Genomic DNA, 18,154 nt, shown 5'->3' on the forward strand with positions numbered 1-18,154 from the left:
CAATAAACTCATTGATATTTTTGCATGAAGTCAGTGATAAAATGGATATTGTATATAATGTATCATTTCTTGATTAGAGTGGTGTTGGAAAAGCACAGCAGGTCAGGCAGCATCCGAGGAGCAGGAAAATCGACATTTTGGGCAAAAGCCCTTCATCAGGAATAGAGGCAGGGTGCCTGCAGAGTGGAGAGATAAATGAGAGGGGGGTGGGGGTGGGGAGAAAGTAGCATAGAGTACAATAGGTGAATGGAGGTGGGGATGGAGGTTTGTTTAGTAACAAATTACTACAGAAATTTACTACAAATACATAAATTGATCAGTTCCTAAAATAGCACAACATAGTTTCAACATCACAGTGACTGAAGTTGTTTTAAACACTGGTAAAGATTAAATGCACAGTACCCTCTCCAACGTGTACAGGAAGGACACAACTTCTGACAACATTAATGACTAAATCTGCCTTTCCTCCATCCAGGACTGGGCTGCCTCCTCCAATTGGCACAGAGGGAAATGAAAACCTCCATAACAACTTGACTGTCTTGTTCTGCCATACTCTGACTAAGTGTACAAGAAGAAGTGGAAAGTAGGAATAAAACTTGATATCTACTTGATTACTGAAAATTTCCTTTACATTGTAATAAGTATCTTATTCAACAAAAGGTTATCAAAGGCTCCAGAATGCTTGGAGAAATAACACTAACATCGAAGTGTTTTCCTTGTTATTTTTGTGTCTGAATTTTAGAAACATAGGTTATACTTCTCTTTAAACTTTTATGATGTGGTAGATGTATATATGCATATGGTGGCCAAAGGATGTCAATATAATTGCTAAATTGTAAAGGAGAAAAGGCTTATCATATCCCTCAGAAATATTTCAAAATGCTTCTCACAACAGACTGCAAAGGATAAGCTCGTGCTTGCAAAATTACACTTATAATATGTACAGATTTAAATGAAATGGCGCTTTGCAATTCATGGTCATGGTGTGAACTGTGTGTGGTTCCACCTTATAGCACGATAATCTTTTACTTGTATTTTGTGCTGCTGACCAGCTTGGAAGCTTCCCAGAATGTGATATAAAAGCACAATATTTTATTCCAAATATAGTTGTTTTGACTGATAATTTTACAATGTTATTATTAATATGCAATCTTGTCTTAGGAAATAAGCTTATCCATCTCAATGTATCCACCATCACAATCAATGCATTCCCTTGTGAAACTAGGATAATTCTGCAAGATTATTTGAACAGGTTAGTCAATGAATAAACAATGATGTGATGTGCCGTTTGCTTGCTCTTATTTGAAAATCACACCAAGACTGAAATTTGTTCCCCATCTCACCTTGTTCAGTTAAGTTCCTGTGCTACTTGGGCATCCTAATCACTGCAAAAACCCTTTCAATACTCTAAATACTGGTGTAATTATACATTAACTACACAACCCTGGAATCAACCATTATTAATTTGTTATTATTAGCCACCAGCTATTTATTATATATGCAATTTTAAATTACACTGTGCATTATTTGCAATGAATATGTTGGCATGTTCACATGAGGTCACTATTTTAAATAGCATAATACCTATTCATATTACATTGATTAATAATCAAGTTAATATCTAAACAGAGGACAATGGAATTTCCTACAAATGTCTAATTGCTTTAGTTACTAATGTAACTGTCAATGCAAGCAAAGTTGTTTTACACTTTTTGATAGTCCTCTCATATGGATATTAATTTTAATACCTAGCAATCTAAAAACAAAGATTGCTATTAGCATTGAAACTCTGCACTTGAATTCATTAGGGAATTCTATATGCAAATGCAAGGAAATGAAATTTAGCATTTATATTTGCTCTTACAGCATAGGCATATTTAGGTGATTTAATGTTAGGAATTCTATATCAATTAATTAAAATTCCACTCAGAATGCTTATACTTGTGTAAATTAAAATTGTGCTGAAAAGTCTTGAACATTCTGTCAATTCTCTGTTGTTTCTCCAGTGAAAGATCAGCCATTTCTGGATGTTTTACAAGAAATGAAACCTGCACCTTTACCTGCCCTTTATAATGCAAGTGCTGTACAGGTCATAGATGCAGTTAAGATCTCTTAGGTTGGGAGTTCCTATCTTGCATTGTTCAATCAGAACCATGTCGAAGAGTGTGGTGCTGAAAAAGCACAGCAGGTCAGATAGCATCAGAGGAGCAGGACAGTTGACATTTCGGACCAGAAACATCGACGCTCCTGCTCGGGTGCTGCCTGCCCTGCTGCGCTTTTCCAGCACCACACTCTTCAACTCTGATCTCCAACATCTGCAGTCTTCACTTTCGCCCAATCAGAACCACATGCAGAGGCTAAAGCTTATCGGGATTTGAGCGATGAGATTTGTGGTAGAATTGGATAAGAAGTCCAGCGAGGCCTATCTGGATGTCAGGAGCATCTCGTACTTTTTTTTTGTTTTTGACAAGTTAAACGATGAGTTTCTCGTAAGAAACCAGTGAGTTGCAATTACAGGAGGGGTGAATCTTGCTAAAGGCCCAACTCACCTCAAATATTCAGTTCCCTATCTTAACAAGCAAACTGGAAGTTGAGAAATTTCATCATGAAACCAGAGCTGGTGCCTGTTGACTTCCACTCACTGTTTGCACTAGCTACATCTGAAGCTATGCTCCATGGGCACTGACCACACACACATACACAGTCCACATCCATGGCAGCTTTTAAGAACCCTGATTGCACATCTCCAATCCACTGGCCCTTCTGCGTTTCAATACTGGACTAGCAACTATTATTGTTTGGCTACAGCAAGGGGACACAGTGAATTCAGGTACACACACTCAGCTCAGGACCTGACTACATCCTTTGTTGTCATACTGCTCACTCATTCTAAGCTTAACTGGATGCTTACAACATATCTGCCTTTGTTGCCTTACCTTACCTTTGTGTCTTCTCCCTCAGCCAGAGATAGCAGGCTCATATTTCTGTTGCATTGCTTTGTTGTTTAGCACAAAAACAATGTGAGGTAGCTTGACGTGGTCATCAGCAGATCTTAATCAGTTCAAAGGGTACAGCTTTCAATCTGGGCATCTCAGCACAGCAAGTAAAGGGCAGACTCCAATATCAGTCCAAAAGCATGGACACAGTAAGTGAGTCACAGGTGGAAAGTTGAATGTCAGGCAGCCCACCACCTACCTTGACTCTTCCTGCTCATTATTGGGCTCCTTCATTCCAGCAATGAGGGAGAGTTAGGTATGGTATAATGGGGCATGTAAATGGGCACAGTTGTTAGTACTGATTCAGGTGTGGAGGTATCCTGAGCTGAGTGGAAACCTTGGACCAGGCAGACATGGTCTGGTGTCATGGCTCCACTATTGGGCCTGAGGGAAGAAGAAGTCTCACCTGTATACCACCTCATCCACCGGGGGCCCTGCCACATCCAAGGTAAAGGTTAGTCATTCCTGACTATCAAAGTTTATCTGGGTGCACATTAAGCTTTTAAAGATGGTGCAGGTGCAAGAATTGCTGGTCTTTCAGCAGATATCCACTAAGTAGCAAGTTGTTCTGGGACCAGTGCTTGGTAAAATGTGGCTAAATCGGACACAAGGGATGCCATTGGGTTACATAAGCTGGCACACCCTCACACAGACAAACTCCTCACTGTTTAATAACCCACACACTCACACAGACAAACTCATCACTGTTTAACAACCCACTCTCACACATACAAACTCAACATTATTTAAGAACCCACACCCTCACACAGACAAGCTCATTACTGCTTAACAACCCACACCCTCACACAGATAAACTCAACGTTATTTAACAACCTATACCCTCAGACGGACAAGCTCAATAGTGTTTAACAACCCACACCCTCACACAGACAAACTCATCACTGTTTAACAACCAGGACACACAGTTCACTTATCCTCTGCTAAATCCTGTCTAAACAGCATCTGTAAGTCACTGCTATTCTGGCCCCAATGCCCAATGGAGACCTGCAGCTTGTCATTGTCCAGTAGGAGAACATCACAGACAGGAAAACAATCAAGGAATTACAAACATGAGCTTTTATTAACATCCAGCAAGAGCAAACACAAACAAAATGATTCGAGGCTGCAGTTCTCCCTCATAATGAAAACCAAATATGGAGTCATGATCAATGACTACTTAGTATTCTATGGTCATCTGTTACAGCCAGCTCTCATTGACAGGAACATGATACCAATCAGCTCCTGTCCGGATTGTGGTGCAAAAATATAGCTGAGGTTTTTCACGTACATAGAGAACTTCTTTCACATCCTGTCCTAATCCTACTTCTTGGATGACTGCTGTCATTGTCCCAGTTTCTCAGCATCTATCATAAATCTATAAGATTATAACACCATAAGATATAGAAGCAGAATTAGGCCATTCAGCCCATTGTCTCTGCTCCACCATTAAATCATGGCTGATACGTTTCTCAAGCCCATTTTCATACCTTGTCCCATAACCTTTTACCCCTTCCTGAAATGACTCTGCAAAGACCAGTATCCTGTCACCAAACATCCTCTATGTACATGTGGCAAGTTGCTGACCCTGATCCAGCCCCCTCAGAGTGAACAGGAAGCCTGACATTCCTGTTTTAATTTTTCAGCCAGGACTCCCTGATTGGACCAGGTAACAGCCCCAACAAAGCAACTCATTTTCTATGAGATCCACCTGGCTGACCTCATTACAATCACTACACTTCCTCATCAAGACTGATCTATGTCTGTCTTAAATATACTCAGTGACCTGGCCTCCACAGTCATCTACAGCAATGAGTTCCACATATTCACCACCCTCTGACTGAAGAGATTCCTCCTTACTTGAGTTTGAAAGGATCTTCACCCTGAGGCTGTGCCCTCAGGTTCTAGTCTCTCCATCTATCAGAACCAACTTCTCCATGTCCACTCTACACAGTACTCTCAGTATTCTCTAAGTTTCAATCAGATTCCCCCCCTCACTCTTCTAAACTCCAACAAGTACAGACCCAAAGTCCTCAACTGCTACTCAGATGACAAGACCTTCTTCCCCGGAATCATTCTTGTAAACTTCCAAGGCTAGCACATCCTTCCTTAGATAAGGAGCCCAAAACTGTTCACAATATTCCAAATTCAGTTTGACCAGAGCTTTACACAACCTCAGGAGTAGATTAGATTAGATTACTTACAGTGTGGAAACAGACCCTTTGGCCCAACAAGCCCACACCGACCCTCCGAAGAGCAACCCACCCAGACCCATTCCCCTACATTTACCCCTTCACCTAACACTACGGACAATTTTAGCATGGCCAATTCACCTAACCTGCACATTTTTGGACTGTGAGAGGAAACCAGAGCACCCAGAGGAAACCCACGCAGACACAGGGCGAATGTGCAAACTCCACACAGACAGTAGCCTGAGGTGGGAATTGAACCTGGGTCTCTGGCGCTGTGAGGCAGCAGTGCTAACCACCGTGCCATCGTGCTGCCCACAGTATATTCCTGGTCTTGCAATCTAGCCCTCTTGAAATTAATGCTAACATTGCGTTTGCTTTCTTAACTGCTGACTGAACTTATACGTTCACCTCAAGGAGTAGGGAATGCTGGCTGACGAGAGAAATTGAGGTTTTGGTCAAGAGAAAGCAGGAAGCATATGTCAGTTAGAGACAACAGAGATCGAGTAAATCCTAAGAAGAGTATAAAGGCAATAGGAATATATTTATGTGGGAAATCAGGAGGGCAAAAAGAGGATATGTGATAGCCTTGGTAAATAGGTTAAGGAGAATATTATAAATACATTAAGGACAAAACGGTAACTAGGGAGAGAATAGGATCCCTCAAAGATCCGCAAGGCAGCCTATGTGTGGAACCGCAGGAGATGAGAGATACTAAATGAGTATTTTACATTAGTGGTTACTGTGGAGAAGGACATGGAAGATATAGAATGTGGGGAAATAGATGGTGACATATCGAAAATATCCACATGACAGAGGAGAAGGTACTGGATATCTTAAAACACATTAAGGTGGATATGTCCCCAAGACCTGATCAGGTGTACCCTACAACTTTGTGGGAACTAAGGAAGTGATTACTTGGCCCATTGTTGAGATATTTGGATCATCGATAGGCACAGGTGAGATGCAGGAAGACTGGAGGTTGGCTAACGTGGTGCCACTATTTAAGAAAGGTGGTAAGGACAAGCCAAGGAACTATAGACTGGTGAGCGTGACGTCAGTGGTGGGCAAGTTGTTGGACGGAATCGTGAGGGACAAGATTAAAATGTATTTGGAAAGGCAAGGATTGATTAGGGATAGTCAACATAGCTTTGCGAATGGGAAATCACATCTCACTGACTTGATTGAGCTTTTTGAAGAAGTAACAAAGAGGATTGATAAAGACAGAGCAGTGGATGTGATCTATATGGACTTCAGTAAGGTGTTCATAGAACATAGAACATTACAGCGCAGTACAGGTCCTTCAGCCCTCGATGTTGTGCCAACCTGTGGAACCAACCTGAAGCCCATCTAACCTATACTATTCCATTCTCATCCATGTGCCTATCCAATGATCATTTAAATGCCCTTTAAGTTGGCAAGTCTACTACTGTTGCAGGTAGTGTGTTCCATACCCCAGTACTCACTGAATAAAGAAACTCCCTGTAACAACTGTCCTATATCTATCACCCCTTAATTTAGAGCTATGTCCCCTCGTGCTAGCCATCGCCATCTGAGGAAAAAGGTTCTCACTATCCAACCTATCTAACCCTCTGATTATCTTACATGTCTCAATTAAGTCACCTCTTAACCTTCGTCTCTCTAACAAAAACAGCCTCAAGTCCCTCAGGCTTTCCTTGTAAGACCTTCCCTCCATACCAGGCAACATCCTAGTAAATCTCCTCTGAACCCTTTCCAAAGCTTCTGCATCCTTCCCATAATGCGGTGATCAGAACTGTATGCAATACTCCAAATGTGGCTGCACCAGAGTTTTGTGCGGCTGCAGCATGATTTCATGGTTACAAAACTCAGTCCCACTACCAATAGAAGCTAACACACCGTATGCCTTCTTAACAACCCCATCAACCTGGGTGGCAACATTCAAGGATCTATGTACCTGGACACCGAGAACTCTCTGCTCATCTACACTACCAAGAATCTTACCATTAACCCAGTACTCTGCATTCCTGTTACTCCTTCCAAAGTGAATCACCTCACACTTTTCCGCATTAAACTCCATTTGTCACCTCTCAGCCAAGCTCTGCAGCTCTATGCCTCTTTGTAACCTACACCATCCTTCATTACTATCCACAACTCTACCAACCTGAGTGTCATCCGCAAATTTACTAACCCATCCTTCTATGCCTTCATCCAGGGCATTTATAAAATGACAAACAGCAGTGGACCCAAAACAGAGCCTTGCAGAACACAACATGAACGGTCATTTGAGTGGGCGCAGCGTCGAAGTAAAAGCGAACCCGGGAGACTACAGCAAAGGTAAGACAGTTTGTTTTAAAATTGCTTACCTGTAGCGGGCAGCGGTGTGTTTTTTTTACTCTCTCTCCACAGAAAGAGCGGGAGCAGCAGAGGAAGTGACGGCAAGCAGAGGGGCAGCCGGGAAGGAAAAGTGAGTATATAAGTCAGGAAGGCGGCTAAACCCGAGATTCTACACCTGTAGTATCTCCCACCCACCCTCCTCCTCTAACCTTCTTAACTACTCTGCTTTTTCTTTTAAGGTAAGGATTTTTATTTCTTTACCAGGGGCTAGTTAAAAATTTACTTCGTTTTTTTTGTGTGTGTATACATCAAGTCCTTATTTAGGGTAAAAAAAACTATAGCAGAGAGGTATCAGAAGGTATTCTAACTCATACTTGTACAAAGTAAGTAATTAACTAACTAAGCTGTTGCTGTATGATGTGGGAGCTGGCTGATCCCATTGTGAACGGCAGTGACCACATCTGCAGCAAGTGTTGGTTGCTGGAAGAACTCCGGATCAGAGTTGATGATCTGGAATCTGAACTTCAAACACTGCGGCACATCCGGGAGGGGGAGAGTTACCTGGATGCTTTGTTTCAGGAGGCAGTCACACCTGGGAGATTAAGTAATTCACATTCAGCTAGTGATCAGGCACAAAAGAGTGTGACTGTAAGTGAGGCAGGTAGGGGGAACCGGAGTTCAGGAGTGGAGGAGCCTCAGCCCTTGACCTTGTCCAACAGGTACGAGATTCTTGCTCCCTGTTCGGATGAGGAAAAGGGCTCTGGACAGGATGAGCCAACTGACCAAGGCACCATGGTCCAGAAGGCCATTCAAGAGGGGGGAGCTAATAGACAAGTAGTGGTTATAGGGGATTCTATAATTAGGGGGACAGATAGTATCCTTTGCAAGCCGGATCGGGAGTCTCGCATGGTGTGTTGCCTGCCCGGTGCCAGAGTGCGAGACATCTCCGACCGGCTTGAAAGGATATTGGAGCGGGAGGGGGAGGATCCAGTTGTTGTGGTCCACGTTGGTACCAACAACGTAGGCAAGACTAGGGTGGAGGACCTGTTTGGGCATTACGAAGCACTAGGCAGGAAATTGAAGCACAGGTCCTCAAGGGTCATAATCTCCGGATTACTGCCCGAGCCATGTGCCAATTGGCATAGGGACAAGAAAATTAGGCAAGTAAACACGTGGCTAAGGGATTGGTGTGGGAAAGAGGGATTCCACTTCATGGGGCATTGGCATCAGTTTTGGAACAGGGGGGATCTGTACCGTTGGGACGGTCTCCACCTGAACTGATCAGGTACCAATGTTCTAGCGAAGAGGATAAATAGGGTGGTCAGTAGGACTTTAAACTTCTGAGGTGGGGGGAAGGGAAAGTGAAAGCTACAGGGAGTATGGAGGTAAATGGCAAGATAAGCAGCAGGATAGCATGTTTCCAGGCGGATTTAAAATTGAGGCAGACTGAGAATACAGTAAAAAGCAAGGATAACTTAGGACATATGACTTCCAACATCTCTAATGATAAGGAAGTTAGCATTAAGGCACTTTACCTGAATGCTCGTAGCATTCGTAACAAAGCCGATGAACTAATGGCACAGATAATAGTGAATGATTATGATGTAGTAGGCATCACAGAGACTTGGTTACAGGGGGGTCAGGACTGGCAGTTAAACCTCCATGGTTTTTCAACTTATCGAAAAGACAGAGAGGTGGGCAGAGGGGGTGGGGTTGCCTTGTTAGTTAAGAACAAAATTAAATCTATGGTATTGAATGACATAGCGTCGGATGATGTGGAGTCTGTGTGGGTGGAATTGAGGAACCACAAAGGCAAAAAAAACATAATTGGAGTTGTGTATAGACCTCCTAACAGTGGTCAGGACCAGGGACGCAACATGTACCGGGAAATAGAGAAGGCATGTCAGAAAGGCAAGGTTACATTGATCGTGGGAGACTTCAATATGCAGGTGGACTGGGGAAATAATGTTGCTAGTGGATCTAAAGAAAGGGAATTCATGGAATGCTTACAGGATGGCTTTTTGGAACAGCTTGTCATGGAGCCCACAAGAGAGCAAGCTATTCTGGACCTAGTGCTTTGCAATGAACCAGACTCTATAAAAGATCTTAAAGTAAGGGAACCCTTAGGAAGTAGCGACCATAATATGGTAGAGTTCAGTCTGGAGTTTGAAAGGGAGAAGGCAAAATCGGATGTAATGGTGTTACAGTTGAATAAAGGTAATTATGAGGGCATGAGAGAGGAACTGACTAAAATAGACTGGAAGCAGAGGCTAACCGGGAAGACAGTAGAGCAAAAATGGCAGGAGTTTGTAGGTATAATTGAGGACACTGTACAGAGGTTCATTCCCAAGAAAAGAAAGATTAACCGGGGAGGGATTAGACAACCTTGGCTGACAAAGGAAGTCAGGAAATGTATTAAAGAAAAAGAGAGATCCTATAAAGTGGCTAAGAACAGTGGGAAATCAGAAGATTGGGAAGGATACAAAAGCAAACAGAGGATAACAAAGAGTGTAATAAGAAATGAGAGGATCAAATATGAAGGTAGGCTAGCCAGTAATATTAGAAATAATAGTAAAAGTTTCTTTCAGTACATAAGAAACAAACGACAGGCAAAAGTAGACATTGGGCCACTTCAAACTGATGCAGGAAGCCTAGTGATGGGAGATAAGGAAATAGCAGGAGAACTTAACAAGTACTTTGCGTCAGTTTTCACAGTGGAAGACATGAGTAATATCCCAAAAATTAAAGGGTGTCACGGGGCTGAGTTGAGTATGGTTGCCATTACGAAAGAGATAGTGCTAGAAAAGTTAAAAAGTCTTAAAATTCATAAATCTCCTGGCCCCGATGGGATACACCCTAGAGTTCTGAGAGAGGTGGCTGAGGAAATAGCAGAGGCATTGGTTGAGATCTTTCAAGAGTCACTGGAGTCAGGAAAGGTCCCGGATGATTGGAAGATGGCTGTTGTAACCCCCTTGTTCAAGAAAGGATCAAGGCAAAAGATGGAAAATTATAAGCCAATCAGCTTAACCTCGGTTGTTGGTAAAATTCTAGAATCCATCATTAAGGATGAGGTTTCTAAATTCTTGGAAGAGCAGAGTCTGATTAGAACAAGTCAACATGGATTTAGTAAAGGGAGGTCATGCCTGACAAACCTGTTGGAATTTTTTGAAGAGGTAACAAGTAGGTTAGACCAGGGAAACCCAGTGGATGTGGTCTATCTAGACTTTCAAAAGGCCTTTGATAAGGTGCCACACGGGAGGCTGCTGAGCAAGGTGAGGGCCCATGGTGTTCGAGGTGAGCTGCTGGGATGGATTGAGGATTGGCTGTCTAACAGAAGGCAGAGAGTTGGGATAAAAGGTTCTTTTTCAGAATGGCAGCCGGTGACGAGCGGTGTCCCGCAGGGTTCGGTGCTGGGGCCACAGCTGTTCGCATTATATATTAATGATTTGGATGAGGGAACCGGGGGCATTCTAGCGAAGTTTGCTGATGATACGAAGTTAGGTGGACAGGCAGGTAGTACTGAGGAAGTGGGGAGGCTACAGAAGGATCTAGACAGGTTGGGAGAGTGGTCCAGGAAATGGCTGATGGAATTTAACGTGAGCAAGTGCGAGGTCTTGCACTTTGGCAAAAAGAATAAAACATAGACTACTTTCTAAATGGTGAGAAAATTAATAAAGCCAAAGCACAAAGGGATCTGGGAGTGCTAGTCGAGGATTCTCTAAAGGTAAACATGCAGGTTGAGTCCGTGATTAAGAAAGCGAATGCAATGTTGTCTCTTATCTCAAGAGGGTTGGAATATAAAAGCAGAGATGTACTACTAAGACTTTATAAAGCTCTGGTTAGGCCCCATTTGGAGTACTGTGTCCAGTCTTGGTCCCCACACCTCAGGAAGGACATACTGGCACTGGAACGTGTCCAGCGGAGATTCACACGGATGATCCCTGGAATGACAGGTCTAACATATGAGGAACGGCTGAGGATACTGGGATTGTATTCGTTGGAGTTTAGAAGATTAAGGGGAGACTTAATAGAGACGTACAAAATAATACATGGCTTGGAAAAGGTGGATGCTAGGAAATTGTTTCCGTTAGACGAGGAGACTAGGACCCGTGGACACAGCCTTAGAATTAGAGGGGGTCATTTCAGAACAGAAATGCGGAGACATTTCTTCAGCCAGAGAGTGGTGGGTCTGTGGAATTCATTGCCACGAAGTGCAGTGGAAGCCGGGACGCTAAATGTCTTCAAGGCCGAGATTGATAGATTCTTGTTGTCTAGAGGAATTAAGGGCTACGGGGAGAACGCTGGTAAGTGGAGCTGAAATGCGCATCAGCCATGATTGAATGGCGGAGTGGACTCGATGGACCAAATGGCCTTACTTCCACTCCTATGTCTTATGGTCTTATGGTCTTAACTAGTAACTGAACCCTAGGATGAATATTTCTCATCAACCACCACCCTCTGTCTTCTTTCAGCTAGCCAAGTTCTGATCCAACTGCTAAATTACCCTCAATCCTATGCCTCTGCATTTTGCGCAATAGCCTACTGTGAGGAACCTTATCAAACACCTTACTGAAATCCATATACACCATATCAACAGCTTTACCATCATCCACCTGTTTGGTCACTTTCTCAAAAATCTCAGCAAGGTTTGTGAGGCACAATCTACCCTTCACAAAACCGTGTTGATTACCCCTAATCAACTTATTCCTTTCTAGATAATTATAAATCCTATCTCTTATAACTCTTTCCAACACTTTACCCACAACCAAAGTAAGGCTCACAGCTCTATAATTTCCAGGGTTGTTTGTACTCTACTTCTTGAACAAGGGAACAACATTTCCTATCCTCCAGTCTTCTGGCACTATTTCTATGGACAATGACGACATAAAGATCATAACCAAAGGCTCAGCAATCTCCTCCCTGGCTTCCCAAAGAATCCTAGGACAAATCCCAACCAGTCCAGGGGACTTAACTATTTTTACACTTGCCAGAATTGCTAACACCTCTTCCTAATGCACCTCAATCCCACCTAGCCCAGTGTTTGTATCTCAGTATTCTCCTCAACCACATTGTCTTTTTCTAGTGTGAACACTGATGAAAAGTATTCATTTAGCACTTCCCTTATCTTCTCTGACTCCACATACAACTTCCCACTGCAATGCTTGATTGGCCATATTCTTACTTTAGTCATTCTTTTATTCTTGATATACCTATAGAAAGTCTTAGGGTTTTCCCTGATCCTATCCGCCAAGGATTTCTCATGTCCCCTCCTGGCTCTTCTTAGCTCTGTCTTTTCGTCTTTCCTGGCTAACTTGTAACTCTCAAGCGTCCGAACTGATCCATCACACCTCATCACAACATAAACCTTCTTCTTCCTCTTGACAAGAGATTCAACTTCCTTAGTAAACCACAGCTCCCGTGCTCGACAACTTCCTTACTGCTTGACCGGTACATATTTATCAAGGACCCACAGTAGCAGGTCCTTGAATAAGCTCCACATTTCAACTGTGCTCATCTCTTGCAGTTTCCTTCCCCATCCTATGCATCCTAAATCTTGCCTAACCGCATCATAATTGCCTTTCCTCCAGCTATAACTTTTGCCCTGCGGTACTTACCTAGCCCTCTCCATCACTGAACATAACCGAATTGTGGGCACTATCACCAAAGTTCTTACTTACCTCCAAATCTAACACCAGGCCGGGTCCATTAACCAGTACCAAATCTAATGTACTGGGTAATGTACTGTTCAACAAGGTTCCTCATGGTAGACTGGTTAGCAAGGCTAGATCTCATGGAGTCGAGAGTGTGGCCCTGGAAAAGCACAGCAGGTCAGGCAGCATCCGAGGAACAGGAGAATCAACATTTCAGGCAAAAGCCCGAAGAGCCCAAAGGTCCTGATGAAGGGCTTATGCCCAAAAAGTCAATTCTGCACCTCGAATGCTGCCTGACTTGTGCTTTTCGAGCACCACACTCTTGACTTAGATCTCATGGAATACAGAATTGGCTCAACGTAGAAGTTAGAGGGTGGCCGTGGAGGGTTGTTTTTCAGATTGGAGGCCTGTGACCCAGTGGTGTGCCACAAAGATTGGTGCTGGGTCCACTGCTTTTCATCATGTAAAAGAATTGGATGTGAACATAGGAGGTATAGTTAGTAAGTTTGCAGATGACACCGAAACTAGAGGTGTAGTGGACAGCGAAGAAGATTACCTCAGATTACAACAGGATCTTGATCAGATGGGCTAATAGACCGAGGAGTGGCAGATGGAGTTTAATTTAGATAAATATGAGGTGCTGCATTTTGGAAAGGCAAATCAGGGCAGGATTTATACACTGAATGGTAAGATCCTGGGCAGTGTTGCTGAACAAAGAAACCTTGGAGCACAGGTTCATTGTTCCTAGAGTGTGGAATCTCAGGTAGATAGGATAGCAAAGAAGACATTTAGTATGCTTTATTTCATTGGTCAGAGCATTGAGTATTGGAGTCGGGAAGTCATGTTATGGCTGAACACAACATTGGTTAGGCCACCATTGGAATATTGCATGCAACTCTGGTCTCCCCTTTATCCCCTTCTGCCAGTTAGCCAATTCTCTATCCATGCCAGTATCTTGCTCCTAACACCATGAACTCTTATCTTATTTACCCTCAGGTCTCCTTCTGGAAAGCCAAATGGATCACATTCACTGGCTCTCCTTTGTCTAACTTTTTCATTACCTCAAAAGAATTCTAACAGATTTGTCAACCTGACCTCCCCTTGCCAAAGCCATCTTTGGATCTGTAGATTCCTGAACCAACAAGGCAAATCCAAGTGATCAGGGGTGTGGGTGGGGGGAGGAACACTGGAAGCCATCTACCCAACACTGACTCATAGTCTGCACCAAGTATGCAGAGTACCATGCACCAGGATGATGCACCACTCTCTATCTGGACTATAATGGAGGGCCCCACAAACTAGTCCGAGCAGCAGAACCACATGGGCCTACAATAGAAACATCATTTATGCACATATAAGTCTGGCCAAATAATGGGAATCATATAACCACTAACTTCAACAAAAAAAGCAGAATGCATCGTGGAATCCTCGTTTAAAACATGTACACGATGCTGCATTGTTTATTAATAATTGCTGACGTATCAATAATCTGCGTGTGAAATGATGAGCTCCCAGTAAGCAGCAGTGCGCTGAAAATAGGCTGCAACTCACACCAGCTGTGAAATATGGCAGATTGAGACACATGCCTAATTAGAGAAAACTTTTATGTGCATTAATTAACCTGTTTTGATTACCTTTGGCATCTCAAAAAAATACTCAGCTGTTACTGACCTCTAATCTTTTGCAGCTATAAAATAGTACTCGGACTAAAAATACCACACCCTTTCACATAAGTATTTATACTAAAGCAAGCCAACAAGATCATTCTGCAGTGCTGATGCTACCATAGATCATTTATTTTAATCTGCCTTCTATCCTGAAAAGAAACCTCCTCTTGTTGCCATCAGTACAAAAAGAACAAACGTTTCTGTTTACTTTCAACCCCTTTTATAATTTTAAATGCATCTATTGTCTTACTGTTTTATCAAAGTAATAATCATCATCATTATACCCAATTATGCCAGGTGCCATCAAGATGAATCAACAGTGAACTGTTCACTGTCATGAATGTCCATTCTATTCCCTTTTAGCTATGCTCATTGTTCCTACTAACCAACATTGGCAGCAGTCCAGGGAGAGCCCTCATTAATATATGTTATGACCTTGTGCCTTATTAAAGCCAGGGACAACAGGAAATAAAACAAACTAGAAAACATCAGATATATTTCAAATGATATTGGATTGCTCTATTTAGCTCCAAATATTGTATTTGGATATTTTTGCCTCATTTCATACCTGAAAATTAACAGCTAAAGTAAACTCTAATTGTCCTGACCCCTAATCTTTAATCTACCCACCCCTCATCAGTCAAGTCTGCGACTTCCTAAGTTATCTCTGGATAACTAGCCAGGCAAGACCAAGAGATTTGGGGAACAAGGGGACTCAGTGGTTAGCACTGTTACCTCACAGCGCCAGGGACCTGGGTTCGAGTCCAGCCTTGGTGACTGTCAGTGTGTATTTTGCACATTCTCCTCGTGTCTGTGTGGGTTTCATCCAGATGGTCCAGTTTCCTTCTACAGTTCAAAGATGTGCAGGTTAGGTGAATTGGCCATGCTAAATTGCCCATAGTTTTCAGGGATGTGTAGGTTAGGTGAAGCAGTCAGGGGTAAATACAGAATGGGGGAATGGGTCTGGGTGGGTTACTCTTTGGACGGTCGGTGTGGACTTATTGGGCCGAAGGGCCTGTTTCCATACTGTAGGGATTCTATGATTTAAGATCAAGGTGTAGGTGTTATAAGATGTTGTGACAGGATCATTGGGAGCAATCCCTCAAAATGCGATATTGCAAGCCTTCCTGCCTCCTAGCCCCGTCCCTGAAGTTTTGGTAAAATCCAACCCTAAGTCTTTCATTTCTAAAGTTCCTGAGCATAGTTCAGTTTGTCCACAGTTCAGACATTTCAACAACCGATCAAGATCAGCACAGTCAATTACATTTGAAATTCAAAACTTTTTGCACATAATGATATAATTTTTTTATATGTTCTTTGATGTAGATGAGGTCAGTCATTGGCTCTTCTTCTTCTGGGGTCCTTAGTTCACTTGGTGCAGTGCATTCAAACTAATTTCTTAGCAAAGTTTGTTGCCAGTTCATAATGGAATGATCTTGGTACAAAACAATGTAATTTTAAGAGAATTGGTATCGTAAGATACATCAACAAGCTAAAATTTAGATATCTAATAACATTGGATATGTAAGGTAAGGTAAATCCAAATACCATTCTCTCATGAAATAAAATAGTGAAGGTATCATTAGGTATCTTTTCAATTTACCTCTTACTAACTTGATATTTCCATCAATCAAAGCATTATTTCTACATCAAATTAAAAATCTGATAACTATATGATAGATTAACTTCCAGTGTATAACATAAGAATGCAAACAATTAATAATAATTCCCACATACTACATTGAACATATATGAATTTTACTTCAATAAATTATCACATGAAAGATACAAAGAATTAAAGGCATCTTTAAAGGTTACACAAATTAAATTCCAGTTGAACCATTGCATATCAACAAAAAAAACTTAACTGACTTCTTCTTGCCAAGGTCATCAGAAACGAAACCAGACACCACCCACATTATAACGGTGACTGCACTACATTAAATCTGAAACACTTTGGGATTCCTTAGTAATTAAAAACACAATATAATTTTTTTTCTTTTACATCCATTCACCAACATCAATTTATTAACACAATTAAAACCATCATAAAATGAAGCACTGCAGAACATACAAAGTACTTGGCAGATATTATTAACTGAGAGAGCATCACATTATTTCAGTTCAAATATGACTTAACTGTTTATAGTACAATTAAAGTTACATTATTAGTCCACTGACTCTCACTGCTATTTTTTGTTTTATATTCACTTGTGGGATGTGAGAGAGATGGGATGGTCAGCATTTTTTTGCCCGTCCCTCGTTGCTTCAAGAGGGTGGTGGCAAGCTGCCTTATTGAACTATTGCTGTAGGTATACCCACAATGTCCTTCGGGAAGGAATTCCAGAATTTTGACCCAATGACATAGAACGAATGGCCATAAATTTCCAAGTCAGAATGGAAAGTGGCATTGGAGAGAAATTTCAGTTAGCATTGTCCCCATTTTTCTGATGCCCTGCCCTTCTAGATGGAAGTGGTCATGGGTTTTGAAGGGGTTATCTGAGGAACTTTGGTGAATTTCTGCAATGCATCTTGTAGATAGTACATATTGCTGTTGCCTAACTTCAGTGGAGGGAGTGGATATTTCTGGATGTGGTGCCAATCAAGTAGGTTGCTTCATCCTGGATGGTGTAAAGCTTCTTGAGTGTTGTTGGAGCTGCATTCATCCAGACACATGGGGAGTATTCCATCACACTCCTGACTTCTACCTTGTAGATCTTATCTTATACACACTCCACTTCTAATAAAGACTAATGTCCCCTCGAAGTTGCACTGGGGAGTAGCCACATAACAATCAGGAATGTGTTGTGTGACTAAGGAACAGGTCACACACAAACACAATTACCTTAAGGATGTGGAGACAGGCATCAATCTTAAAACTGAAAACAACAAATGCTGGTGATTCAATGAGTCAGACAGCATCCATGGAGTGAGAAAGCGAGCTAATGTTTTGAGTCTAGATGACTCTTCATCAGAGCTGAAGTGAAGTGTGTAGGGGGCAGCGTTTATGCTATAGTTAGGCGGGTTGGTGGTATGGGAGTGGTGGAGTGTCGAATATTATATGAGAAAAAATGTTGATAATTCAGATTAAGTCATTGGAATGTGAGAACAATGGTGTGTCTAACTGCCAGACTTGAAAGAACAGATAGTCTCACTGGAGTGAGGGCAGGGGAGAGAGGATATGGTGACCGAGAATATAACAAATAAAGCTAAAAGAAAGGGAAGGAATGGATTCCCAATTTGAAGGTGTTGAACTCAATACTAAGTCCAAAAAGTTGTAAACTGCCTAATCTGAAGATGAGATGTTGTTCCTCCATTTTTCACTGTGATTCACTGAA

The sequence above is a fragment of the Chiloscyllium plagiosum genome, unplaced genomic scaffold (genome assembly GCF_037043375.1).
Source record: "Chiloscyllium plagiosum isolate Xiang-an unplaced genomic scaffold, Cpla_swu_hap1 HiC_scaffold_19, whole genome shotgun sequence".
NCBI classification, from domain to species: domain Eukaryota; kingdom Metazoa; phylum Chordata; class Chondrichthyes; order Orectolobiformes; family Hemiscylliidae; genus Chiloscyllium; species Chiloscyllium plagiosum.